Source organism: Dasypus novemcinctus, chromosome 14 (genome assembly GCF_030445035.2).
Source record: "Dasypus novemcinctus isolate mDasNov1 chromosome 14, mDasNov1.1.hap2, whole genome shotgun sequence".
Lineage (NCBI taxonomy): Eukaryota > Metazoa > Chordata > Mammalia > Cingulata > Dasypodidae > Dasypus > Dasypus novemcinctus.
Window position 1 is genome coordinate 69,243,074 of NC_080686.1, and position 13,962 is coordinate 69,257,035.

General features: G+C 39.4%; 1 pseudogene; it reads right to left on the reverse strand.

Annotated features, from left to right (window-relative positions):
• Positions 1 to 757: 757 nt before the first annotated feature.
• On the reverse strand, positions 758 to 1,311 carry LOC101434998 (chromobox protein homolog 1 pseudogene; annotated as a pseudogene).
• Between the last annotated feature and the right edge of the window lie 12,651 nt (positions 1,312 to 13,962).

The window sequence follows — 13,962 nt, forward strand, 5'->3', positions numbered from 1 at the left end:
TTCCGTCCTCAGTCAGTTTCCATCTCCAAATGACAGCTTTGGTAATCACTAACTGGCTTAGTCTTTTCAGGGGGGCAGCATTAAGTTCCAGAAGAGAACACCTTGGCTTATAGGTTTCAGGCATTCCAGCTTTGAAACAATCTCTCACTATCCTCATTTATCCGTCAATGACATTTTTTGAAAAGGTAAAATATTCTGTACACAGAACCAAATCATTAGTAATGTGTTTTTTCCACTGCTTCACCATTTCCCCAATTAGGCCCCAAATTTCAGCAAAAATGATCCTACCCATCTCCTTTCCTCCCACCCTATCCCGCTCCTCCCTCCGCCTCCCCCTCCCCACAATAACACACCAGTAACAGCCAAAACTACACACACACTATGCTGTAAAAATGCAGAGTTAACACTATTGGGAAGAAGGTTGTGGGTTTATGAAGATGTGCTTTGAAAAGCTACGGTATCTTTTTGCTCTCCTACATGCCACCCTGTAAGTTTTGTCCTTCATAGGCTCTATGATTTTGTCAGCAAGTATTTCAAAGTGCCTTGAAATACTTTTCCCCATTTCCCCTTCCCTGGAATGGGTGTGCAAACTGTACGGCAATGAAAGGCTTTAAAAGCACTTGAGCTGCTGCAGGGCACAGAAACTATAATGGCTCTTCAAAGGACATCTCAAGACCCCTCTATGGTGTCAAGAAAAGTAGAACTCCTTCCCTCCCCCACTTTAAACCCACCGTCAGAAATGACAGGGGGCTGGTACTTAATTAATCCTTGTTATCTTTTTGTCACCATCCTCTGAGGGGTAGGAATGCCACGTCAGCCTTTCCTCATAGAAGGATATGACAACCTGTGGGCACTTGACATTCGCTTCTTTGGCAGGAACCAGCTCAGCCTCATCAGAGTTTTTCCATTTCATCAGGAACATGAGTTCTCCATTGGAGTCTGTAGCTCCAATAATCCGCTCTAGCTCCAAACCCGAGGCAAAGCTTTGTGGCTTTTCTGACTCTTTCTTCTTTGGTTTATTCTCCTCTCCCTCATCTTCAGAATCAGAGTCCGCTTTTGCTTGCCTCCCTCTGCCTTATCTGTCTCATGTGCCGTTTTCTGTGACTGCAGAAACTCAGCAATGAGGTCGGGGCAACCCAGGTTCTCTTCAGGCTCCCATGTGTTGTCCTCATCTGAGAAACCCTTCCACTTCAGGAGGTACTCCGCTTGGCCCTTCACCACTCGGCAGTCGAGAACTTTTTCTACCACATATTCCTCTTGCTCTTCTTCTTGCACCTCTCCCACTTTCTTCTTGTTTTGTTTTCTCCCCATAGTGCCCACCAGCCTTCCGGTGTAAAAGGTGACGCTTGCTTAAAGCAGAGCCCAAGAGCCGGAAGGGAATCGGTACTGCAGAGCGTCTGGCCAGCAGGGGAACCGCGCCCAGGAAAGCAACGAGTGGCCGCGGGGTAACTCCTGGCTGGGGCGAGAACCGGTGCACGCGCGGGCCAACCCCTCCCCGCAGGTCCACACCGCGCAGGCGCGTCGACCGCCGCCCGGCACCGGGAGAGTCTGTTGGTGCACAAAAGTTTCTTATTTTGAGGAGGTCCTACTTATTATTTTTTTCATTCATTGCTTGTGACCTGGGTGTAAAGTCCAAGAAACTGTCGCCCAACATAAGATCCTGAAGATGCTTCCCTACATTTTATTTAGGTCTTTGATCCACTTTGAGTTAATTTTTGTAGATGGTGTAACATAGGGGTCCTTTTTCATCCTTTTGCATATGGATATTCAATTCTCCCAGAATTTGTTGAAGAGGCGATTCTTTCCCAATTAAGTGGGCTTGGCAGCCGTGTCAAAATTTCATTGGCCAGAGATGCAAGGGTGTGTTTTGAACACTGGGCCAAAACCATGATGTTTTGACCACTGTCTCTTTGTAATATGCTTTAAAGTCAGGGAATATGAGTTCTCCAGCATCTTCTTTTAAAATACGTTTTTGTCTATTTGGGGGCCTACCCTTCCAAATAAATTTGATAACTGGGTTTTCCAATTCTGCAAAGAACACTTAAAATTTTGATTAGGAGTTCATTGAATTTGTAAATCAGTTTGGGTAGAACTGACATCTTAACAATATTTAGTCTTCCAATCCTTGAACACAGAATGTCCTTCCACTTATGCATGTCATCTTTAATTCTTCAATTTCTTTGAGCAATGTTTTGTAGTTTTCTACACAAATCTTTTATGTCCATGGTTAGAGTCTCCCACCATTTTTAAAGCTGCATTTTCTTGAATTGATAATAGGAAATGACTGCAACCCTTTAACTGTTTTCCGTAGTTTTGAAGAAGATTGTTCTCCCTGTTTTGCTAAGTGTTCAAAGGTCCTGTGGAAGAACCACACCCTGGAGCATCTTATGCCACAATCTTGGTTGACTGGAAGTCTCTGTGATATTAGTTTTATAGACTATTCTGACCAAAAGTTTATAGAATTGTCTCTCTACTACAATTTGAATTTCTTGATTCCAGGACAATACTTTCTAGTTCTGAATGCTCTTCCCCAGTCTCTGTATTTGGCACATAATAGGTCATCATTTACATGGGTGGAATAATTTATTGGTTTTGTGAATGAAGAATTTGGATCGCCTAGGAGAATATATAGAGTAAAGACTATGCCTAATTGATTTACTGTAATTGTGACAAAGGGACTCATCTTTCAGTTTATATATAAAAGTACTAGACCATATATATGAATTGAAAAAAGAGTACAAAAATTACATAAGTTGTAGACCCCTGCAATAATGAAAAATATTTTCATAGTTAGTTATATATGTTACGAAATGATTTATTATTTGCAGCAATTATATGCTGAGAAATTGTTTAAAATAATTTTTAATTTCTGAGTATTTATTTTTAGCTAAATATATTCTTCTAAATTTTCAAAAGTAAACAAAAGTTTGAATTTAGTCACCAGAGGGAGCTATAGATCACTGTAGATAAAACATTTTAAAAACATGTCAATGTTGTAGGTATTATAAACATACACTTAAACTTATAAAAATAAGAATATCAAGAATAGAGTTGCAGTAAGAAGTACCCAGATTTGAACAAATTCACCTAACTGATGTTTATAGAACATTGTACCCAGTAACAGTAGCACCCATTTTTTAAAAATTTTGCTTGTTGTCTGCTCATTGTTTTTGCCCATTGTCTGCTTGTTGTTTTTACTCACTGTCAGTTTGTTTGTTTTTTCTTTAGGAGGCACCAGGAAATGAACCCGGGACCTCCTATGTGGGAGGCAGGCATTCAACTGCTCACTTATTTTTGCTCATCGTCTGCTTGTTTTTGCTCACTATCTGTTTGTTTGTTTGTTTTCTTTTGGAGGCATCAGGAACTGAACCAGGGACATCCATGTGGGAGATGGGAACTCAACTACTTGAGCCATATCCACTCCCAAATGCCTATTTTTCACAAGTGGATATAGAATATTTACCATGATAGATCATCTTCTGGGCTATTAAGCAATCTCAAAGAATTCAAGCCATTTAAAACAAGTTATCTGACCACAATGGAATTACTGAAAATATTTCTGAACAATCCCTAAATATTTGGAAACTGAATAACACCCTTCAAAATATCCCATAGGCCAAAGAAGAAATCAAATGGGAAATTGGAAAGTACTTTGACCTGAATGAAAATGAAAATGCAACATATCAAAATTTGTAGGATGGCTTCCAGTTGACCCAGCAATCACATTTCTAGGTATATACTCAAAAGATTTGAAATCAGGGACCCAAATTGATATTTGTACACTAGTGTTTATAGTGGTATTATTCACAACTGATAAAGGATGAAAGCCGCCCAAGTGTCCATCAACCATGAATGGATAAACAAATATGGTATATACTTATAATGGAATATTATACAGCCATAGGAACGAATGAAGTTCTGATACATACAACAACATGAATGTCTCTTGAAGATATCATGTTGAGTGAAATAAGCCAGATAAAAAAGAACTAGTATTGTATGATCTCAATAATATGAAATTAGAATAAGCAAATCCATGGTGTTAGAAACTAGAATATAAGTTATAAAGGAATAGAGTAAGAGTAAGAAATAAGGAGTTAATGCTTAATTGGTACAGTTTCTTTTTGGGGTGATGGGATATTTTGGTAATGGATGGTGGTGACAGTATCACAACATTGTAAATGTAATTAAGTGCTCTGAGTTATTTAAATAAAATATTTAAAATCATGTTACTGTACAACACAATGAACCCTAATGTAAACTATGGACCATAGTTACAGTACCATAGTTAACAGTACAATTAAAATAATATTGTTCCATAAATTGTAACAAAGTTACTACACCAATGTAAAATATTAATAACGGGAAAATCTGTGTGTGGGGAAGGGGTTTATGGAAACTATATAAACCTATAAATTCTCAATAAAATAAATAAATAAAAACTTATGGGGTACTGATAAAGCAGTAAATGGGGGAAATTTATAGAACCAAACACTTCTATTAAAAATGAATACAGGGCTCAAATCAATGACCTCAGCTTCCACTTTATGAAATTAGTAAATATAAGAGCAAATTAAGCCCAATAAGAGGAGAAAGGATAAATAAAAGTCAGGCCAAAATCAAGGAAATTAAAAGAAAAAAAACCAGAAAATAGGAAATTTAATAAAATTTAAATCTGGCTATTTGAGCTGATCAATAAAAAATAATAAACCTCTAACTAGACTGTTCAGATGATCAGAAAATAAAAGAAGAATTTATATGATCAATGAAGAAATGAGGGTAGGGAACTCACTACAGATTTTATAAAACTGCTGCTAAGCTATGGGAGTTCAGTTTTTCTAACCTATGAATTCAGAAAGAATACTTATGTGTATTATGTGTATGTGACTGGTCTTCCTCATTTCTATCTCTGTAGGCAAGTTTTGATGCTCTCTCTGGGGCCTCTACAGCATTTTTCTATTTATCCCATGTATTCTACTTGATATTCTACTATCTCTATCATGGTGTTTTGAAGTTGTATGTACTCCAAGCAAACATGTTCTTAAATCTAATCTATTCCTGTAGGGGTTAACCCATTGTAAGTAGGACATTTTGATGAAGCTACTTCAGTTAAGTCATGGCCCAGGGTGAATCTTAATCCTATTACTAGAGTCCTTTATAAGAGAATGAAATTCAGACAGAGAGAGAAAGAAAGTCACAGAAGCAAGAAGCTGAAACAAAAAACCCAGAAGAGAAGGGTGAGATCAGCACGTGCTGCCATGTGCCTTTTCATGTGACAGTGGAGCCAAGGTTCACCAGCAGCCTGTGTTCAGGAATAAAGCACTTTTTTGACAATGCCTTGATTTGGACATTTTCATGGCCTCAAAACCATAAGGGAGTAAATTCCCACTGTTTAAGCTGAACCATTTCAGGGTATTTGCTTTGAGTAGCCTAGGAAACTAAAACAGATTTTGGTATTGAGAGCGAGATGATGCTATTGCAAATACCAAAAAAAAAAAAAAAAAAAGTGGAAACAGCTTTGGAATTAGGTAATGGATAGTGGTTGGAAGAATTATTAGGTGCTTGATAGAAAAGGCCTAGATTACTTTGAAGAGACTGTTGCTAGAAACATGAATGCTAAATGTACTCATGAGATCTTAGAAGGAAATTATGAGCGTTCTATTGGAAACTGGAGGAAACATAATCCTTGTTTTTAAGTGGCCAAGAACTTGGCAAAATTGAGTTCTAATGGCAGATGGAAGGCAGAATTTGAGAGTGATGAAGTTAGATATTTAGCTGAGGATATTTCAAAGCTAAATATGGAAAGTGAAACATGGTTTCTCCTTGCAACTTACAATAAAATGCAAGAGGAAAGGGACAAGCTGAGAACTGAAGTTCTGGGCACAAAGAAACCAGAAATCAATGGTTTGGAAAATTCTGAGCTTTCAAAAAGTGAGTCCCTAGAGAACAGTGCTTCTTTTAAGGGTTTAACTGAACATGGAACCAGTCAGCCATTTCAGGGCAAGTCAGGATTAGAAATGCAGTTATCCAGGAAAGTTCTTCTGTCTAATGTAGTTTCCATGTAAAACTTAAAAGTTTTTTGCGAGATCTGTAGGAATGGAACTACTGCCAGCCTGAACTAGAAAGGACAGAAAAGGGACAAATTGAAGGAAAAACCACATCAAGGGGAGAAAACCATGGAAGCAAATAGCTGAAATCAATGAAACCAGGGAGAGAAATGAGAGACTGGTAGGTGCCTTGCCATGCGACAGAGTAGTCAAAGATCACCATTGCCTTTATGATGCCTTGATTTGGAAGTTTTTCCAGACTCTAATGGTGAGCAAATAAATTCCCATTGTTTAAGCTGAACCATTTCATGGGATTTGCTTTAAGCAGCCCAGGAAATTAAAACATCACATATATTTGACTCCTTTCTTAGCTGAAAATATGAAAGTGTAAAATACTCTTGATTGTAAGAGGCAAAGGACAGAGTAGAATAAGAATGAACTTCAGCAGAGTCAGTGAGCCCCCACTGGGTGAGTTCACAAAAAGTTATTGATGAAAGCATAACTAATGTAAATACACTCACAAGCCAAAATTAATCATAGATGATATTCCTTTCTTATTTTTGCTAGAGTTTTCATTTGGAATATCTAGTAGATATTTTCAAAGTCCTTTTATCATCAACTTAATTTAATCTTGAGATTTCCATCCCACCCCTTAATTTGTACATATATTTAATTATGTTAATAATAGTGATACGGGAAACAGACTTGGCCCAGTGGTTAGGGCGTCCATCTACCACATGGGAGGTCCGCGGTTCAAACCCCGGGCCTCCTTGACCCGTGTGGAGCTGGCCCATGCACAGTGCTGATGAGCACAAGGAGTGCCCTGCCATGCAGGGGTGTCCCCGCGTAGGGGAGCCCCACATGCAAGGAGTGTGCCCCGTAAGGAGAGCTGCCCAGCACGAAAGAAAGTGCAGCCTGCCCAGGAATGGTGCCGCACACATGGAGAACTGACACAACAAGATGATACAACAAAAAGAAATACAGATTCCCGTGCCACTGACAACAGAAGCAGACAAAGAAGAACACACAGCAAATAGACACAGAGAAGACAACTGGGGGGGGTGGGGAAGGGGAGAGAAATAATAATAATAATAATAGTGATGATATATTTCCAAATGTTGACACTAATATATATTCTTGAAATAAATTCTATCTGCTTATATGGACAATTTCAAATTACTTATGAATTTAATTTGCTGATTTTATAATTTTTACATTGGATTTGTAAATGAATTTGATATATGTTTTCATTTTCATACTAGCATTAACATATTTTGTATTCAGATAATGCTTCATAACTATATTATTCTATTGTCTGAAATAGTTTAAAAGCCATCAGAAGCAAATTATTTTTAAAAATTTGATCAAACTCAGACACAAAACTGGGTTTGGGTAGGGTATGTGATTGAGCTGGCTGAGGTCATGTGATCAAACTGGCCGTGACCCTGGGCCTGGGTTTTGTTTTTTTAAGATTTATTTATTTATTCCACCCCCCCCCCCATTGTTTTGCCCTTACTGTATGCTTTCTGTGTCCATTCACTGTGTGTTTTTCTGTGTATTTGTCTTCTCTTTAGGCAGTACCAGGAATCCATCCTGAGACCTTCTGGAGTGGGAGAGAAGCACTCACGCACTCTCTTGCACCACCTCAGCTCCCTGGTCTGCTGTGTCTCTTACTGTCTCTCTTCTGTGTTTCTTTTGTTGCATCATCTTGCTGTGCCAGCTCTCTGCTTGGGCCAGCACTCCATGTGGGCCAGCATTCCGTGTGGGCCAGCTCTCTGCTTGGGCCAGCTTGTCATGGGGGCCAGCTTGCCTTCACCAGGAGGCCTCAGGAACCACACCCTGGACTTCCTATATGGTAGACAGGAGTCCAATCACTTGAGCTACATCTGCTTCCCTGGGCCTGGGTTTTAACTGCCACAGGAAAGGGATAGAGGGACCTATCCCTATACCAGGGTTTAAAGGCTAAAAGGATATGCATTCCAACCTGGCCTTGGAAAAAGCCCTGACTAATACACCATGGTCTTCCTTTCTGAGTGGTGTAGAATAGTTACTCTCTGGACCTCAATTCCCTCACCTGTGAAATGAGCACAGTATTGCCAGAAGTGGGCTGCATGAAGGCTTAAGAGCGGTAAGGTGTGTGGAAGTGCTCTGTCAAGTTTGAAGCAGGGTGATGACCTCATGGGACGGAGTGGCCCCAGAAAGTGGCCATACATGCCTGGTGACTCTACTGCTCTGCACAGAAAGTAGAGCACAGATCAGGGACTGACAGAGCTACCTCAGACCCTGCTTTGGAACTAAAAATATATCCAGATGTGTCTAAAGCCAGGAGGATGTGGGGAAGCTGCCAAGTAGTCCCTGGTCTTCTGTCTGGCAACCACCAGCAGTCTCACTGCTGTTCTCACTATGCTGCCACCCCCTAGGGGAAAGCCTTCCACTCCTCGGACCCCAAATCTCACAGTATCTCTGTCATTTGCTTGTACCAGGCAGTAGACCCCTTTATATGCCTCTCCCTTGACTCTCTCATCTCTGGTCACCACCCAGCGTGTGGAATCTTCATCTGGAGAACCTGGCTCTGACTGGTCCTGTCTTCCTGCACATAGATTATTCTTTGTTTTCTTGTTGCCCTTACCTTTTCCTACTCCTCCTTTTTTTTCTTCTTCTTCTTCGTTTTCATCATCAGAAAGGTCTGTAAGTTGGCCTGGAGAGATTATCAAAATCATCCCATTGTTTCTGTGACAAAATATATACTAGTTCCTACACCTGGGCTCCCATTAATAGTAATAAAATCCACATTGGCCACTGTGAGAAGATGGCAGAGGAGGAAGCTCCAGGAATCAGTCCCCCCATCAAAACAACTATTGAACAGGAAGGAAGTGTCTGAATCAACTATTTTGAAATTCTGGAGTGCATTCAGGGAAGAGCAGGGGGAAGAGGCTGGTAAAGTATGGTAAATACCAGTAAATTAGTCTCTCTGCATGATGGTTACTAGCACCCAGCAACCTCTCTTGTGGTGGGCTGCAGTGGGGTCCAGACCCTGGTGTAGCATGCTGGTGCGAAAAAAAGGGGCATAAAATCCACTTCCCCAAGATACAGGGTGAGCATGGGCCAATGGTTGATCTTGGCTTTTTTTCCTTCCCCTCCTCCTCCCCTTCCCCCTCCCTGACCCAGCTGTTTTTGCTGTCTGTGTCCATACACTGTGTGATCTTCTGTATCTATTTCTCTTTTTGTCTTCTCTTCTCATCTTTCTCCTCTAGAATTCACTGGGATTCCATCCTGGGACTTCTGATATGGAGAAAGGTTCCCTGTCAGCTGCACCACCTCAGTTCCTGGTCTCTGCTGTGCTTCACCTTGACTCTCCCCTTTGTCTCTCTTTTGTTGCATCATCATCATGCTGCATGATTCACTTGTGTGGGCACTTGGCTTGCTGCATAGGTACTCGGCTCACCATGTGGGCACTTGGCTCGCCATGTGGGCACTTGCGTGAGCACCCAGCTCACCATGTGGGCACTTGGCTCGCCACATGGGCACTTGTGTGGGTACTCAGCTCACTGTGTGGACACTTGGCTTGCCACGTGGGCACACACATGGGTACACAGTTCACTGCACAGGCACTTGCCTCAATGCGTGGGCACTTGGCTCACCGCATGGGTGATCGGCTCGCCATACGGGCACTGGCTCACTGTGCAGGCATGCTTCCTCTTCTTCTTTTTCACCAGAAGGCCCCAGGGATTGAACCTGGGTCATCCCGTATGGTAGGCAGAGGTCTTAGCACTTGAGCACATCCACTTCTCTGATCATGGTTTTTGATTGGTTACTTTGGATCACTGAGGGCCTGGCTATGAGAGTGGCCATTTTCCCAGTCTCCTCTAATGCCCAGATAAAAGCACTAGAGGAGAATTAACAACACTACACATCTTCAGAGCTGTGGAAGGACTATATTTGCTGGGCAGGTCATAAAAGCACAGCTCTGGGGATTTGTAAAAGAAGCTCTTGGCATGTTTCCTGGCCCCTCCTTTACCTATCTTGAGGGAAGTTTGGAGTGGGCCTGCACACCCTTTGTGGGCCCTTGGCCTTGTTCTAGCTGGGAATCAATGACTTGGGAAACTCCTCTCCAGTGAGTCCCCCCGCCCCACCCAGAATTTTATCTCCAGTCAAAAGCAGCTTGAAACAACAAAAGCAGTGTAAAAAAGAATTGAGGTGCATGGGGCAAAGGCTTATCTGCTTTAAATCCAGCTGTGGAACACCTGAGAGAAGGAGATCTGTCTCCTGGGAAGCAGAGGGGACATTCAAAATCCTGTAAACAGGGGAACTCGTAAGCAATTAGCAAGCACAAACCTAGGACAAGAAAAGCCAGGGGGAACCCTGCACTTTGCATTCACCTGGGCCTACCTTCCAGACAGAAGGACTGACACTCAAGAAAATCTCCACCACATCACAAGCTGGTTAGAAAATCAAGAAAGACATCTCAGGGAATTAGTCCCATGGGTAGCATTTAAAAATACTAAACTGTACAGTATGTAACAAAAGATTACAAGACAAACTAGGAAACAGGCTCATCCAAATGAAGAAGATAAAAATCCAGAAATACTAACAAAGAAGACCATACTGTGAACATACTAGACAAAGTTTCTTAAAAATGCTCAAGGAGATAAAGGAAAATACAAAAAAGGATATCAGGGAAACAATGAAGGAACAATATGAGAATCTCAATAAAGAGATAGAAATTTTTAAAAAGTAACCAAAAAAGAACTGAAGACCACAATAAATGAAATGAAAAATACCAGAAGTGTTTCAAAAGTAGAAGTAAGAATCAGTGAGTTCAAAGACAAGGCAATTTAAATCAGTCAGGCTGAGTGGCAGAAAGAAAAAAGAATTATAAAAGCCTAAGAGACCCCTGCTAAACCATCAGGAGGACCAATGGACTCATTATAGGAGTCTCAGAAGAAGAAAAAGAGAAAGGGGTAGAAGGACTATTCAAAGAAATAATGATAGAAAGTTTCTCAAACATGGCAAAAGGCATGAATATGCACATCCAAGAAGTCCAGAGAATACCAAACAGTATTAATTTGAAGAAAACTTTACCCCACCATATATTTATCAAACTCTTCATTATAAAGGACAAGGAGATAGTTCTGAAACCTGAAAGAGAAAAGCAATGTGTTATGTGAAAGGGAGTCCCAATTAAATTGTGTGCCAATTTCTCATCAGAAACCTTGGAGACAGAAAGGCAATGGTTTAAAATACTTAAATTGCTGAAAGAAAACAACTCCCAGCCAAAATTTTATTTCCAGCAAGATTTTCAAAAGTAAGGAAGAGATTAATACATTACCAGAGAAACAAAAACTGGGGGAGTTCACTCCAACTAGACATGCCCTAAAAGCAATGCTAAAGGGAGTTCTTCAGACAGAGAGGAAAGGACACCAGACTTGGTCCAGAGGAACAAAAAGAAGTGAAGACCTCTGGTAAAGGTAAACATTTGGGCAATTATAAATGCCAGTACCATTGTATTGTATTTTTTGTTATGTAACTCCACTTCTTACTTCCTACAGGTGCTAATATGCAAAAGCATAAAAAGTAATAAGAAATCTATGGTTTTGGCCACATACTATACTAAGATAAAATTGGTAATGAAGTACAAAAAATGGTGGGGGTTGGAGAGGTATAGGAAAAATGAAAGTGTAGCTATTGAGTGAGTTTGGTATCAAATCAAATGTGATTGTTTTCTATGTAGGATGTTTAATTTTAACCCCATGGTAACTTCAAGGAAAATATATGAAAAATATATTCAGATAGAAATGATAAGTCATACAATATGGTAAAACACAAAAAATCAGATAAATATAAAAGTTGACATTAACAGAAGAATCGAAGGACAAAAAGCTATAAAACTTACAAAGAGTAAATAGTAAAATGCCAGAAGAAAGTCTAGCATTTTCAGTACTGAGTTTAAATGTAAATGGATTAAACTCTTCATCAAAAGGCGGAGACTGAGAGAATGAGTAAAATAGTATTACCCAATTATATTCTGTCTGAAACCTTGCGGACATTGGCAGCCGTCTTGCTCCAACACATGAAAACAGACTTTGGTGAGGGAAGTAAACTTATGCTTTATGGCCTGGTATGTGTAAGCTTGTACCCCAAATAAATAGCCTTTATAAAAACCAACCAAGTTCTGGTATTTTGCATTAGCACCCCTTTGGCTGATTAATATAGTACACCATATCTTAGGTTACAAACACATTTCAATAAACTAAAAAATATTGAAATTATAAAATGTATCTTCTCTGACCACAATGGGATGAAGCTAGAAATCAATAAATGGATTTATAGGAGAAATGGAAAATTCACATATATGTCGAAATTTAAAAAAGTACTCTTAGAAAAAAACATTGGGTTAAAGAGGAAATCATAAGGGAAATTAGGAAATATGTTGAGGCAAAGGAAAACGAAAACACAACATACCAAAACTTATGGATGCAGCAAAGGCGGTGCTGAGAGGGAAATGTATAGCTCTGAACTCTTACATTAAGAAAAGAAAAACGATTTCAAATCAGAGCTACAACCAGAAAACTGTAAGAACTAGAAAAAGAAGAGCAAACCAAACTCAAAGCATGCAGAAGGAAGGCAATGTAAAAGATCACAGTGGAGATAAACAAAAGAGAATAAAAAAATATAGAGAGAATTTTAAAAAAAAGTTGTTTCTTTGAGAAGATCAATAAAATTGATAAACCTTTAGCTAGACTGATGAGATGAAAGAGAGACAACACAAATAAATAAAATAAAAAATGAAAGGAGGGCATTACTACCACCCCACTGAAATAAAAGGGACCATAACAAGATATTATGAACAGCAGTACATGAACAAATTAGATCACCTTCATGAAATGGATAAATTCTTACAAACACACAAACTATCTATACTGACTCAAGAAGAAACAGAAGATTTCAACAACCAATAATGAGTAAAGAGATTGAATGGGAATTCAAAACTCTCCCAAGAAAGAAAAGCCCATTACAAGATGCTGCCCAGGGGAATTTTACCAAACATTTCAAGAAGAATCGACATCAGTCCTCCTCAAACTCTTCAAAAAACTGAAAAGGAGGGAACACTACCTGACTGATTCTATGAGGCCAACCTCACCCTTACACCAAAGTCAGATAAAGATACCACAAGAAGAGAAAATTACAGAACAATATCTCTTTTGAATATAGATGCAAAAATCCTCAAAAAAAAAAATACCAGTAAACCAAATCCAACAGCACCTAAAAAAATTATATACCATGATCAAGTGAGATGTAACCGAGATATACAAGGATGGTTCAACATAAGAAAATCATCATTGCAATACACCACACTAACAGAATGAAGAAAAAAACCTGCACAACCATCTCAGTTGAAACAGAAAAGGCACTGGAAAAAATTCAACACCCCTTCTTGATGGAAACATTTAGGAAACTAGGAATAAAAGGAAACATCCTCATCACAATAAAAAGCATCATATGAAAACCCAGAGCTAACATCATACTTAATGGTGAAAGACTGAAAGCTGTCCCTCTAAGATCAGGAATAAGACAAGGATGCCCAGTATCATCAGTGGTATTCAACATTGTATTGTAAGTTCTAGCTAGAGCAATTAAGCAAGCAAAAGAAATAAAAAGCATCCAAATTGTAAAAGAAGAAGTAAAAACTTTCCCTATTTGTAGATAACATGATCCTATATACAGAAAATCCTGAAATATCCACAAAAAAGATTATAGAGCTAAAAAATGAAATCAGCAAATTTATGGAGTACAAGATCAACATGCAAAAATCATTAGTGTTCCTATATACTAGCGGTGGATATTTGGAAAAATAAATCAGGAAAAAATTCCATTTACAATAGCAACTAAAAATAAGATATCTCAGAATAAATCT